The sequence below is a fragment of the Numenius arquata genome, chromosome Z, assembly GCF_964106895.1.
Source record: "Numenius arquata chromosome Z, bNumArq3.hap1.1, whole genome shotgun sequence".
Lineage (NCBI taxonomy): Eukaryota > Metazoa > Chordata > Aves > Charadriiformes > Scolopacidae > Numenius > Numenius arquata.
Genome location: NC_133616.1, coordinates 80,873,371 through 80,883,939, shown reverse-complemented (window position 1 = coordinate 80,883,939; position 10,569 = coordinate 80,873,371).

Sequence of the window (10,569 nt, the reverse complement as noted above, 5' to 3'; positions counted from 1 at the left end):
AATGCTGAGCTTACATTGAACATCCAGAAAGGTCATCAGACACCCGCAATACTGTTCATATCATATTTATCTTTTAGATCTTCAACCTGGAATGGCAAATGTGGGCTACTGTAAATCTTGCAGTTGACAAAAAACATACTAGCAAAAGCCTACGAGAGTAAGAGCAGCCTCCTGCCTGGATCAAAGCTCTCTTTTTTGCTTAATTTTAATAGATCTATGTTGATTTGCATAGGTCATCCTGAAAACTGACATCTTTAATGAATAATGTGGGAAATAAAATGCAAAAACCAAGGTAGTTTTAGAGAATACAATCAATGTCTTTGTTCTCCCTTTCCTTGATAGCAGGATAAGTTATTTTATGCATCTGCATTTACCCTGTGTAACAGCAAGTGAAACAGAAATAGGACTAACAAACGAACATGCTTCATTTGTGTTACTTAAACAATATGCACACAAGATCCTGAGAGACCTATCAGGCAGCACATTGGCATGCGCTATGTTTTACACACAAATTTGATATGTAGGTTAATAATTTTATTTACTGTATATTCTATGCGCTACCTTTGTGGGACAGATGATGCTTGTCCACCTCTGGGGCAAGAAATGAGAGTTAGAAGTTGCCTGTCACACAGCAGTGTGACATAGCAGTATCACACACCTATGCCACCCAGCACGTTCTGCTTCAGAAAAGAAGAATTAATGATAACCAGCCATGGTCTCAAGTCACCAGCTCATAACAGAGCTTCTAGCTTTCTGTTTTGATTAAGAGTGGAATACACTCATATCTGCAATCACTTGTTTTTGTAAAAATATGCAAACATATTTTTAAAACCAATATATATAATTAAACATGCTTGTTTTACATTAGGTGTATAAGCATACTTATATATGCAAGTCTTTGAATTTAGAGGAATTTGAATTGATCTTACTCATCATCAGTTGGGTAAAGCTCTCTTTGTTTATTCCCCTCCTTTTTTTCAGGTAAGCTACAGCTTGTTATCTAACAGGTCTCCAAGGCAGAGACAACAAATAAGGGAACTATATGAGGGAAAAACATTTTAAAAAAGGCTTAGATAATCAAATTACTTAAGAGAAGTGCTATCACACATTGCTCAATGTTTTACTGATGCAGTATCTACTTCCAATTGAAACTTAATTGTATTTTCCACAGTGGAAATAGGATTTTGGTTTTGAACATTCCTGGTTACAAGAAAATAGGCACTTCAGAAAAACACATTAATTTGCAGAAACCTATAGCCGAGATGAGCAAGGCCAATATTGGCCACAAAATGCTAACTCATTTGCCAATCATTTCAAACAATGGATGAGTGGTTTCCATCAGCGCTTGCAGTATGTAATTTGCTGAATATTTCAGATTATCCTTTGGCATCTTAATTTCTCCAGCAATTCTCCCATGTCAAAGACAACTGACTACTAGCCCAGTTATTTATATTTCCAGAGTGAATTAACAAAAGCAGCTTTCATGGTTTTCTTTGGTGTTTCATACCACAGATATGCCTGGTTGGAAAAGTTGGTTTATATTGAATCGCCATTGAAAATAACTTTAAGATGATTTATGGAAAAGGATTTCACATAATGACTGCATTTGGTAAAGCTGAAAACTACTTCGTTGGTTTTCTAATTTTGTGATGTTCCCAAGGCCTGGGGATGAACTCTCTGGCTTCAGCCCCTTTTCCCGTGACATCCAATCCATTACATAAATAATGTCCCTAAAATTTATTTCCTGCATCGTTTCTGTCTTTCTCTAAGGAACAGTGTGTTACATAAAACAAACGTGCGGGGAAGTTCGGAGCAGAGAGTTATTATGTGTAATCTGTTACTTTTACGTGAAAGACGTTTTTTTCTTTTTAGCAGCCTCTGGCAGAGTCCAAGGCTGGGCTCTATGAAATGCAGAGCACCCGGTGCCACTGCTGGCTACGCTCACAGCTGCTGTCTTCAGCGGGCACCGATGGCACTTGGAAATTTCCATCAACCCTATAGTGCTTTTCAGGATTTCCCCCCGCATAAACACATTCCTAAATGCCAACAGTTTAGGGGAGCAAATACAAGACAACAAAGCGACCATCACACAGCTCTGCTGGAAGGATCTCAAGGGAGAAGTGGTTGTTATCAGCCTAGACAAAACCACGAGTCGTGACTTTATTCTGAAGCAAGAAATGCTTACTTTAATTGGCAGGGAAAAAAAAAAAAAAAAAAAAAAAAAGAAAGCTAAGCCCAACATCAATTAATGAAGGGAATGAAAGCCTGGGAAAGGGCAACACGGGATTGTTTGACAAGTGACAAATGTTGGAGATTAGATGGAGAAATTAACACCCGAAAAATACCCAGAAGCTGGCGTGGGTGACCTGGTCTGTATTTGTCTCTGAGCATTCTTTTATACAAGCCCATAAAAACACAGAAAAGCTTCTTTCTCTGGGTTACCTTGCACCTGCCCTCGTGGCCTGTCACTTTCGGCTACTTAATGCATGGAATTAGTCCTTACATAGTCAAAGGAAAGAATAGCGAAATAGTAGGAGCGACTGTACAAAAGCAGCTCGACGCCTCCTTTGGAATCTGTAGGAAACGAAAACAGCTCCCTGTTGTCAAGAATGAAAGACTACTGTTCTGGAAGAGCAAGAGCCATTAAGCTAATTACACATTTGCATTGATTTGGTGAAAACTGAATGAAGTTAAATTAATACAAGCCAGATGTAAACCAATTTAAACGCGTTCACATAGGGGTTTTCACCAGTTTAATTGATTTAAAACCAATTTTGTGCATAAACAAGGCCATATATCCCTTCTCTTCTCCTTTACAGACTGAAAATTAGGTAATCATTTCAACTTGGATTTTGATAACTCTACATTAAAAACAGAGCTGTGTTATGTAAACATGAGTCTACTAATAATTAATAGGCTGTATATCCTACCAGAAAGAGATCTCAAATTCAAATCCTTCTTTGTAACCAAATCCCACATGCAATGAGTTGGATTCAAACCTGGGTCTAAGCCACCTTGGCTGGCAGGGTCAGAATCACGGCGTTGTGAATGTGGGATGATGAAATTGTTTCCTGAATCCACACTTGTACGTTGCAGTGTAAGTAGGTAATACCATGCAAGCTCCAGAACAATGCTCAGGAAAATGTTAATAGAGTCCGGCCATGGGTGGAATGGGTTACTCCAGCACAGGGAGAAGACAACATCCCTCTGTGCTTCTTCTCCTGTGCTTCTTCCATGTCACTTCATGTTCCTTCCTCAAAAACTCCTTCTGTTAAATGGGCAAAACAGTAATTTACTGTAATGTTCATTCCGTGTTGCTTATCATAAAAAAAAAGAAACAACCTTAAGATTCATAGGCTATACAGAAATCAAGAATGTTATTTTAATTTTCATATTAATATAGTGGCACAAGTGTAAAATGATGGTACATTTCTTCCTGTTTAAATTCTACAATGGCATCAGCCTAAAATGTATGTTTAGTGTCAGATCTTTGCCTGGGTAGGTACTAGTCTACTGTCCCTCTAGGTCCTTTATTGTCCACATGTTTTAATACTCAAGCCCATTTGTTCAAGTTTCCGAACTGCCAGGGGTGTGATCCGGACAGATGTCTCCTACGCTTTGTACCATGGCAGATTTGGCATCTGTGGGTACAAGTGGGATTGGGAGACCGCTCCTTTGCTGTAGCTGATGGCCTTGCTGGCTACATGGACTTTTTACTCTGTTTTCCATCAATATTTATGTTATCTCAAAATGTCAAAAACCCTTCAGGCATTTCTGAAGGAAAGAGGTTGTGTATGTCTTAAACTCTCTCACTGTCTCTGTTTCTGCATCTCCCCCCTCACTGATTTCTGTCAGTGGGAGTTTTGACAAGGGAACAAGCCATGGTCTATGGTTTGTACTTGTGGTCCTTAAAATCAGCAGTTTGGAGAAGTTGCAGGTGGAGAGGGGGAATCCACAGAACTCCTAAAACAATGCCCTAAAAGTTGCCTTCTCTGCTGAAAAATGAGCACTGAGGATGCTAGGAGCAAAGCGATGGACCTGTGAGGACCCCACCACTGCCACATAGCACAGAAATTAAAGAAGGGTTATTTTTGAGATGTAAACAGAGTACCTATACACACACACAGGAAAATGCTTGAGTATGTAGGTATGAAATACAAGGAATATAGGTGCATATAAAAAAATGAAACAATGCTGCAGACTGACTCTATAGTAACATACATGCAGGAGAAATAGAGAGTCCGCAGGAATCAATACTTCCCTTCTGGAGAAAGATGATTGACTTATCATATTAAATCAGTTTAGACAAGCCGGGACCTAGGTTTCCTATATCTAAGGGAGGTTCAGCGTGTCTCCTTTAAAACAAAGATGCATCTATAACATGCTGAAACCATTGAAATTTATCTTTATTCTTCATATTTTGTTTAATAATTCTTTATTTGTTTGTCATAATAAAATGGATATAATTTACAGTATTTAATTATACCTTATATTTTACTAAATTATTAACATAAAAAATTACTTAGTACGGCATAATTCACAATAATGATGCAGGCAATTCATTAATCCAATTAAAAATTAAGCACTTGATACATTTACTTGCTCAAAAATGTAGACATTAAAAATTGTGGATTTTTTAATTAAAAAGTTATCAACTGTGATTTGATGAATCATTTTCTGCCCCACTGTGAATGTTTTCATGATGAAATATTTCATGTCTGGTAAGCCAAGATGCCCTATTTTGTCCCTATCAGGTGCAGCCTGAAGTCACTGTCATGCTCGCAGAGCGGTAACCCAGCTTGTAAATCTCAATCATCAGTTACCAGGGTTCCGTTTTGTTGCCTCTTTTTTTATTGCAAATAGCTGCCAGAGCTCTTCACCTGAAAAAGATGAATTCCTGTTAATGAATCATGCCCTCTTGTTTAGTTTCAGGGCTTGCTGGGAGTCTCCAGGATGCAAGGATGACATCAAAACAGGTGAGGCTGCTGAACCTTTGATGCAGGCTGCTCTCCTTCAACCTTCTCCCTAGTCACAAAAATGAAATTTAAAAAAAAAATCTGAAGAGGAAATTCTCTGTGTCAGAATTTACTAGTCCTCTGATCAGCAGAGATCCCTCCTGGTCTTGATTTTAGGTACTAAACAAAAGGCAGTAAAACTCCCATAATTTGGAAACTTCCTGTAAAGCAAGGACTAATAAAAAGGTAAAGCTTGCAGAGATTTGGAAATACTTTTTACAGCCTAAAAGTGGGTGTTAGAGACAACCCACGTATTTCACTCTGATTTTGTCTCAGGTCACTGAAGTTTCAAAGTCGCAAATATGCTCCTTATGTTTCTAATAGAATGCAATAAAACGGAGTCAGAAAGGAGTTTCTTCTCTATTAAATCAATCTGCAATTCAGGTTACATAGGAGATGGCCAAACTCCTTTCCTCCATTCCAAAAAATCGTGGCGCTTCCTATCATACTGTGGATTTGAGGGATTTAGTGGGTGTATAGAGAGACCTTTTGCCTGTGTCTGTATTGAATTTGCCTATTACACTGAAAACTCGTCGGGTCAGAGGCTGCCTGCTATTGTGTGTTTGTACAGTGTTTAATGTGATAGCGACTGAATCCTCGGCTGCTGAAAAGGCAGTGACATAATACACATCACTGATAATGATAATTTCACGCTGTGATAAAAATTATCCCTCCCAACAGTTTCTCTGCTTGAAAAACGATACTGAAAGCAAGTAGGAAAACGCAGTCCTCTAAACATGGCCTTCTGGTTTGTTCACTCAAGCTGTGCTTAGTCATTTAAAAATACTGTCTGTGTTCATCTTAACTTTGGCTGACTGTGTCAGGCTTAGAGAAAATTTCACCATAATCAATGTATGTTTCTATTTCACTTATGTATCTCTACTTTTTTCCTGTTGTCATTATTTCACAGGGCTCCAGGAGCTGCCTCAAAGAGCTCACAGCCAATGAAATAAATAACACTGCAAGGGAGAGAGAAAGATGCAATAGGAATATGTTCAAAAAATTCTGTGCAGCATCTTTCCCTGGGGGCATATAAAAAGTCTAATCCACTTTTAGAGGTGGTAAAAACTTCAGAAGTGTGTTCTATACCTGTATTATCATTTCAACTGCAAACACAGAATTGGAATTGCCTTTTAATGTTCACTCAGCTATAAAGTTGTAAGGAGCCATACCGATGGTGATTCACAACTAATTATGCTGTATCATCTCTTCCCAGCCCACATTCATGTAAACTTCCAAACGTGCTCCTTGAGGTATGCAACTGTTAGCATATGTTTGTACTTAAGTGCATTTACGGAGTCTAAACCTTATTTAGAGTTGTAGCAAAACCACACAGATTCGGTAACACTCCAACGAACTTGTTTTAACCCACTTTATTCCCAGACACCAAACCTAAATTAGTAACCAGTTTAGATATCTCTGGTTGTCTGTTTCTCTGATGTAATGACTAGACTGAGGCAATAACAATGCTTCCTTATGCTATTCAAAGTGTGTATTAGGATTCAGGGGGGAGCTAGATTCAAAACACAGTCCCAGGGCTGAATACAGAGATCATGCATTATTCTACAGCAACTTTCTCCTGCCATTCCCAGAGCATTCACGGCACAAGCAATACCATTTTTCAACAGGAAATAAGGTTGTTTCTTAAACCCAACGCACGACAATGCTTCCGAGACGTGCTTTTAAAGCAGTTGTGGCTTCCTGCCTTCCTGCATTGCACCCGTAACGCGTAAATATGTTGGAAAAATAAACAGTTAAGCTCAAGTTTAAAACAGAGCAAAACGAAACAAAACAAAACAAACAAAAATCCTGCCCCATCTGTCAAATCGTGTGTATGACATCATCAGATATTCTGCACTTGTTTGCAGCCATTCAGACCAACCTGCCCCACAGTCGCAGCTTTGTGCTCCAGCTCCCTTTACAGGGTCAGCGGGCTGGAAAATTACCACATGCTGTCACAGTTAGCTCAGCCAGGTCTTGTTATCATTGTTCCCAAGGAATCCATTCATTCCATTTTTTTTTACATATTGGACAGACGTCCTGCCACTGGGGCTTGGGCTGCACGAACTTGAAGGGCCAAACGTTAATGGGTCTCTATTGTCAGCAGAATAGCGGCGCAATACGTGGGAAAAAATACCCAGACAGCTCACTGACACTGGTTTAGGACCTCTAGACTTAGGGGGTAGCCTATGAGGGGCTTTTATGTAAACAAGACTTCAATAAACAAAGAATATCTTCTCTGTCAATATTCATAACCCATAAATTTTTCCTTCTCTTCCCCCACCCCCCCACCCCCTTCTCTGCCCCCAAGAGCAGCATAACTCTTCAGATACAAAGAGGCAAGAAAGTGGTATGGATGGTCAACGCCTTTTGCAGAGCAAATCTGTGGGATGTGTGCAAGAAACCATACAACCAATCCTGATTTATAAGGGATATTATTGAGCTCCTGGGTGGAACAAAGCAGTTTTATCTTGCGCTTGCTCTGCTATCTGTGTGGCTGATAATGGAGCATGTGATTGTAGAAATTTAAAGCTTGTGATTTGTGTATGCCACAGCTGATGTGTCAAAATGGAGGTGGAGCATCCGTCTGTCTTCCCTGGGTGTGGAATTTCAAGTAAATGGATTACACTGATGACAAATTTTATTTTCCTCTCAGGAAACTGAAAAGCCAAGCAATACATAGTAAATTTTGAGCATTCAGGAAAAAAAAAACAAATCAGGAAAAAGAAAAATGTGTTCAAACTATGTTGTTGCCCCCTGATGTTGATGATGGGACTTTGGGGGGTTTGTTTGTTGTTTGGGTTTTTTTTTGTTTGGTTGGTTTTTTTTGTTCCCCCCCCCAAGAAAAATGTTATGTTTCCCACATACATCCTTGACTTTGGTGAGTTCACTGGAACTGGGTTCTGGTCTGAAGAAGCTCTTACTTTGGGATGGCTCCACTGGCTTCACTTCATTCACCCAGCTTTGCTCCACCACAAGCGAGAGGAGGATCAGGAACGGAAATTGGCAGAGTACCTCCAAACAGGAGGTGTCCCTGTCATCGCTGATGGTGACATTTCAGGGGCTGCACTCTCGTTAGAAAGAGATTTTCATATTCCTTAATTTGAATGGAGTGAACTGAATAAGATTAAAATCACACAAACAGGTTGCAAAATCGTTCATTCCAAGAGGGAGCCACTTTAAAAACTGCTTAAAAATTAATCCAAAAAGAGAGACCGTCTCCAAATGCCTGGGGCTTAATTTTCTGAATACAGTCTCCTGCCTCTGGCACCAGGCTGGCACACAGGAGGGGAAGGGGCTGGATTTGGCATCTGTTGCCCACGGCCTTTATTTCAGGTACTGAGTATTTTCCTTCCATTATTTCCTTTGCTGTGGGACAACAAAGGTCCTGATAACATGACCTGGCTGCTCTCACCGTGACAGCGTGTGGTAATTAGCTGAGTCCACTGGCATTTTGAAAACCTAAACACAAGCCTCAGCTTTTTAAACTTGCCTCTAATTAGCACAGCTATTATTTCAGTTAATTCATTATATTGATACTGTAAAGCTCTCCAAAGAGTTCCACAAAAGTCAGCGGCACAATGTAGCTCGTTTTCTACAAACATTTTGAGAATATTAGGTCATGGTACTGAATGCATGAGAAGAATTCATAGGTTCTTTCTAAAGCCCATCTGAAATATATTTCAGATAGTAACAAGATGTGTTAAAATACTTGCACTATTCAAAAGCCAGGTTAGCCAGTTCATGTGTTTATGAAATACTTTGTATTTCAAGTGAGATAATTTCTCTGTCTGGCAGCTAATTTTAAATAGTTCCCTTCTTCATATGACATTAAGAGCCAATTGAGATGAATTTATTTTTCCATGAAAGTAATGTGTGTCAAGGCTAGATTTCCTAAGCCAAGCCCTCCAAACAATCATCATAATCGTTTTGTAAACCGTAGATAATGTCATCTTGGAATAAAAAGACTTTTTCAGGGTATGAAATGTTACATTAGGCTAAACATTAGAACTTAGTGTTTCCAGCTGGAATATAATCTTTTAAAAAAATCTTCCAGGGCTTTAAAATAAGCATAAAGAAGAGAGAAAGGAGGAGAGAGACTGAGAGAATACACGGAATAAATAACACTTAAAAAAAAATCAATTATTTCAAGCATTCTGAAAAGTGATGTTTTTCCTTAATATTTCAAGATTTGTGTGCATAAATGTTTTTGCCAATGTTCTTAGGGGAGATGGAGTATGGAAGAAATGAAACAGGAATTAATTAATAGGAATGGGCCCTGCTTTATGTGTCTTTTAAAACTGCAGTACCAAATACACAAGTTGTATTATTCAGTGCAGATTTTTCTTAGCTAGCATTGCATGGTAAAAGTGTTTTTGAATGGGGGAAAAAAAATGCAAAAAGAAAGAATTTTAAAGTACAGTGGCAGATAAATACCTAAGTTACATTAACCTTTGGAGACATAAGGGCTCTTAATGAACTTTTTTCGTGCGTTGTTTCACCCTGGTTAGCCTAATGTTCAGCCTTTAAAAATGATTAAAAAAAAATCACTTGTCAGAGAGTCACAGAATCACAGAATCACAGAATCTTCATGGTTGGAAGGAACCTTTGAGATCATCCAGTCCAACCATACCCACACAAAAAAAAACCCCAACCCAACAGTCTCGGGCACTAGAGCATGCCCTGAAGTGCCACGTCTACACGTTTCTTAAATACCTCCAGGGATGGTGACTCCACCACCTCCCTGGGCAGGCTGTTCCAGTGCCTGACCACTCTCTCAGTAAAGAAATTCTTCCTAATATCCAATCTAAACCTCCCCTGCCCCAACTTCAGGCCATTTCCTCTGGTCCTGTCATTATTCCCTTGGGAGAAGAGGCCAACACCCACCTCTCTACACCCTCCTTTCAGGTAGTTGTAGAGGGCAATGAGGTCCCCCCTCAGCCTCCTCTTCTCCAAACTAAACATGCCCAGTTCCCTCAGCCTCTCCTCATATGACTTGTTCTCCAGACCCCTCACCAGCTTGGTGGCTCTCCTCTGGGCACACTCCAGCACTTTAATGTCCTTCTTGTAGTGAGGGGCCCAGAACTGAATACAGCACTCGAGGTGAGACCTCACCAGCGCCGAGTGAGTCAAAACACCTCCCAGCAGTAAAGGATTTTTTTTAGTCACTTGAATTCAATACTACTGTCAGTCCTTTGGGACATTCCTCCATTCCTTCTTTAAGATGACGATCCTTCAATTTCAAGGAACCAGAGTAAATCTGCTTACTCCCAAACCTATGGTCTTGCGCTGACTCTAGAGCCATCAGAAGCTCAGGTGATGAGGGAAAATGTAGTCCCATCCTGCACCGTCAAACTGTCACTTGGTTTGTAAGGACTCAGCTCCCATCCTTTCATCTCCAGCAGCCTGAATGTGATGGAAATATTACTGGAAATTTTCACACATGGCTTTTTCTTCTTCAGGACAACTTCCCATTGCATGATGACAGTTAAAGCCTGGGAACACTGCAAGGATTCAACACGTGCTGAGGATCAAAATCCCCTTCTCTTTCTTA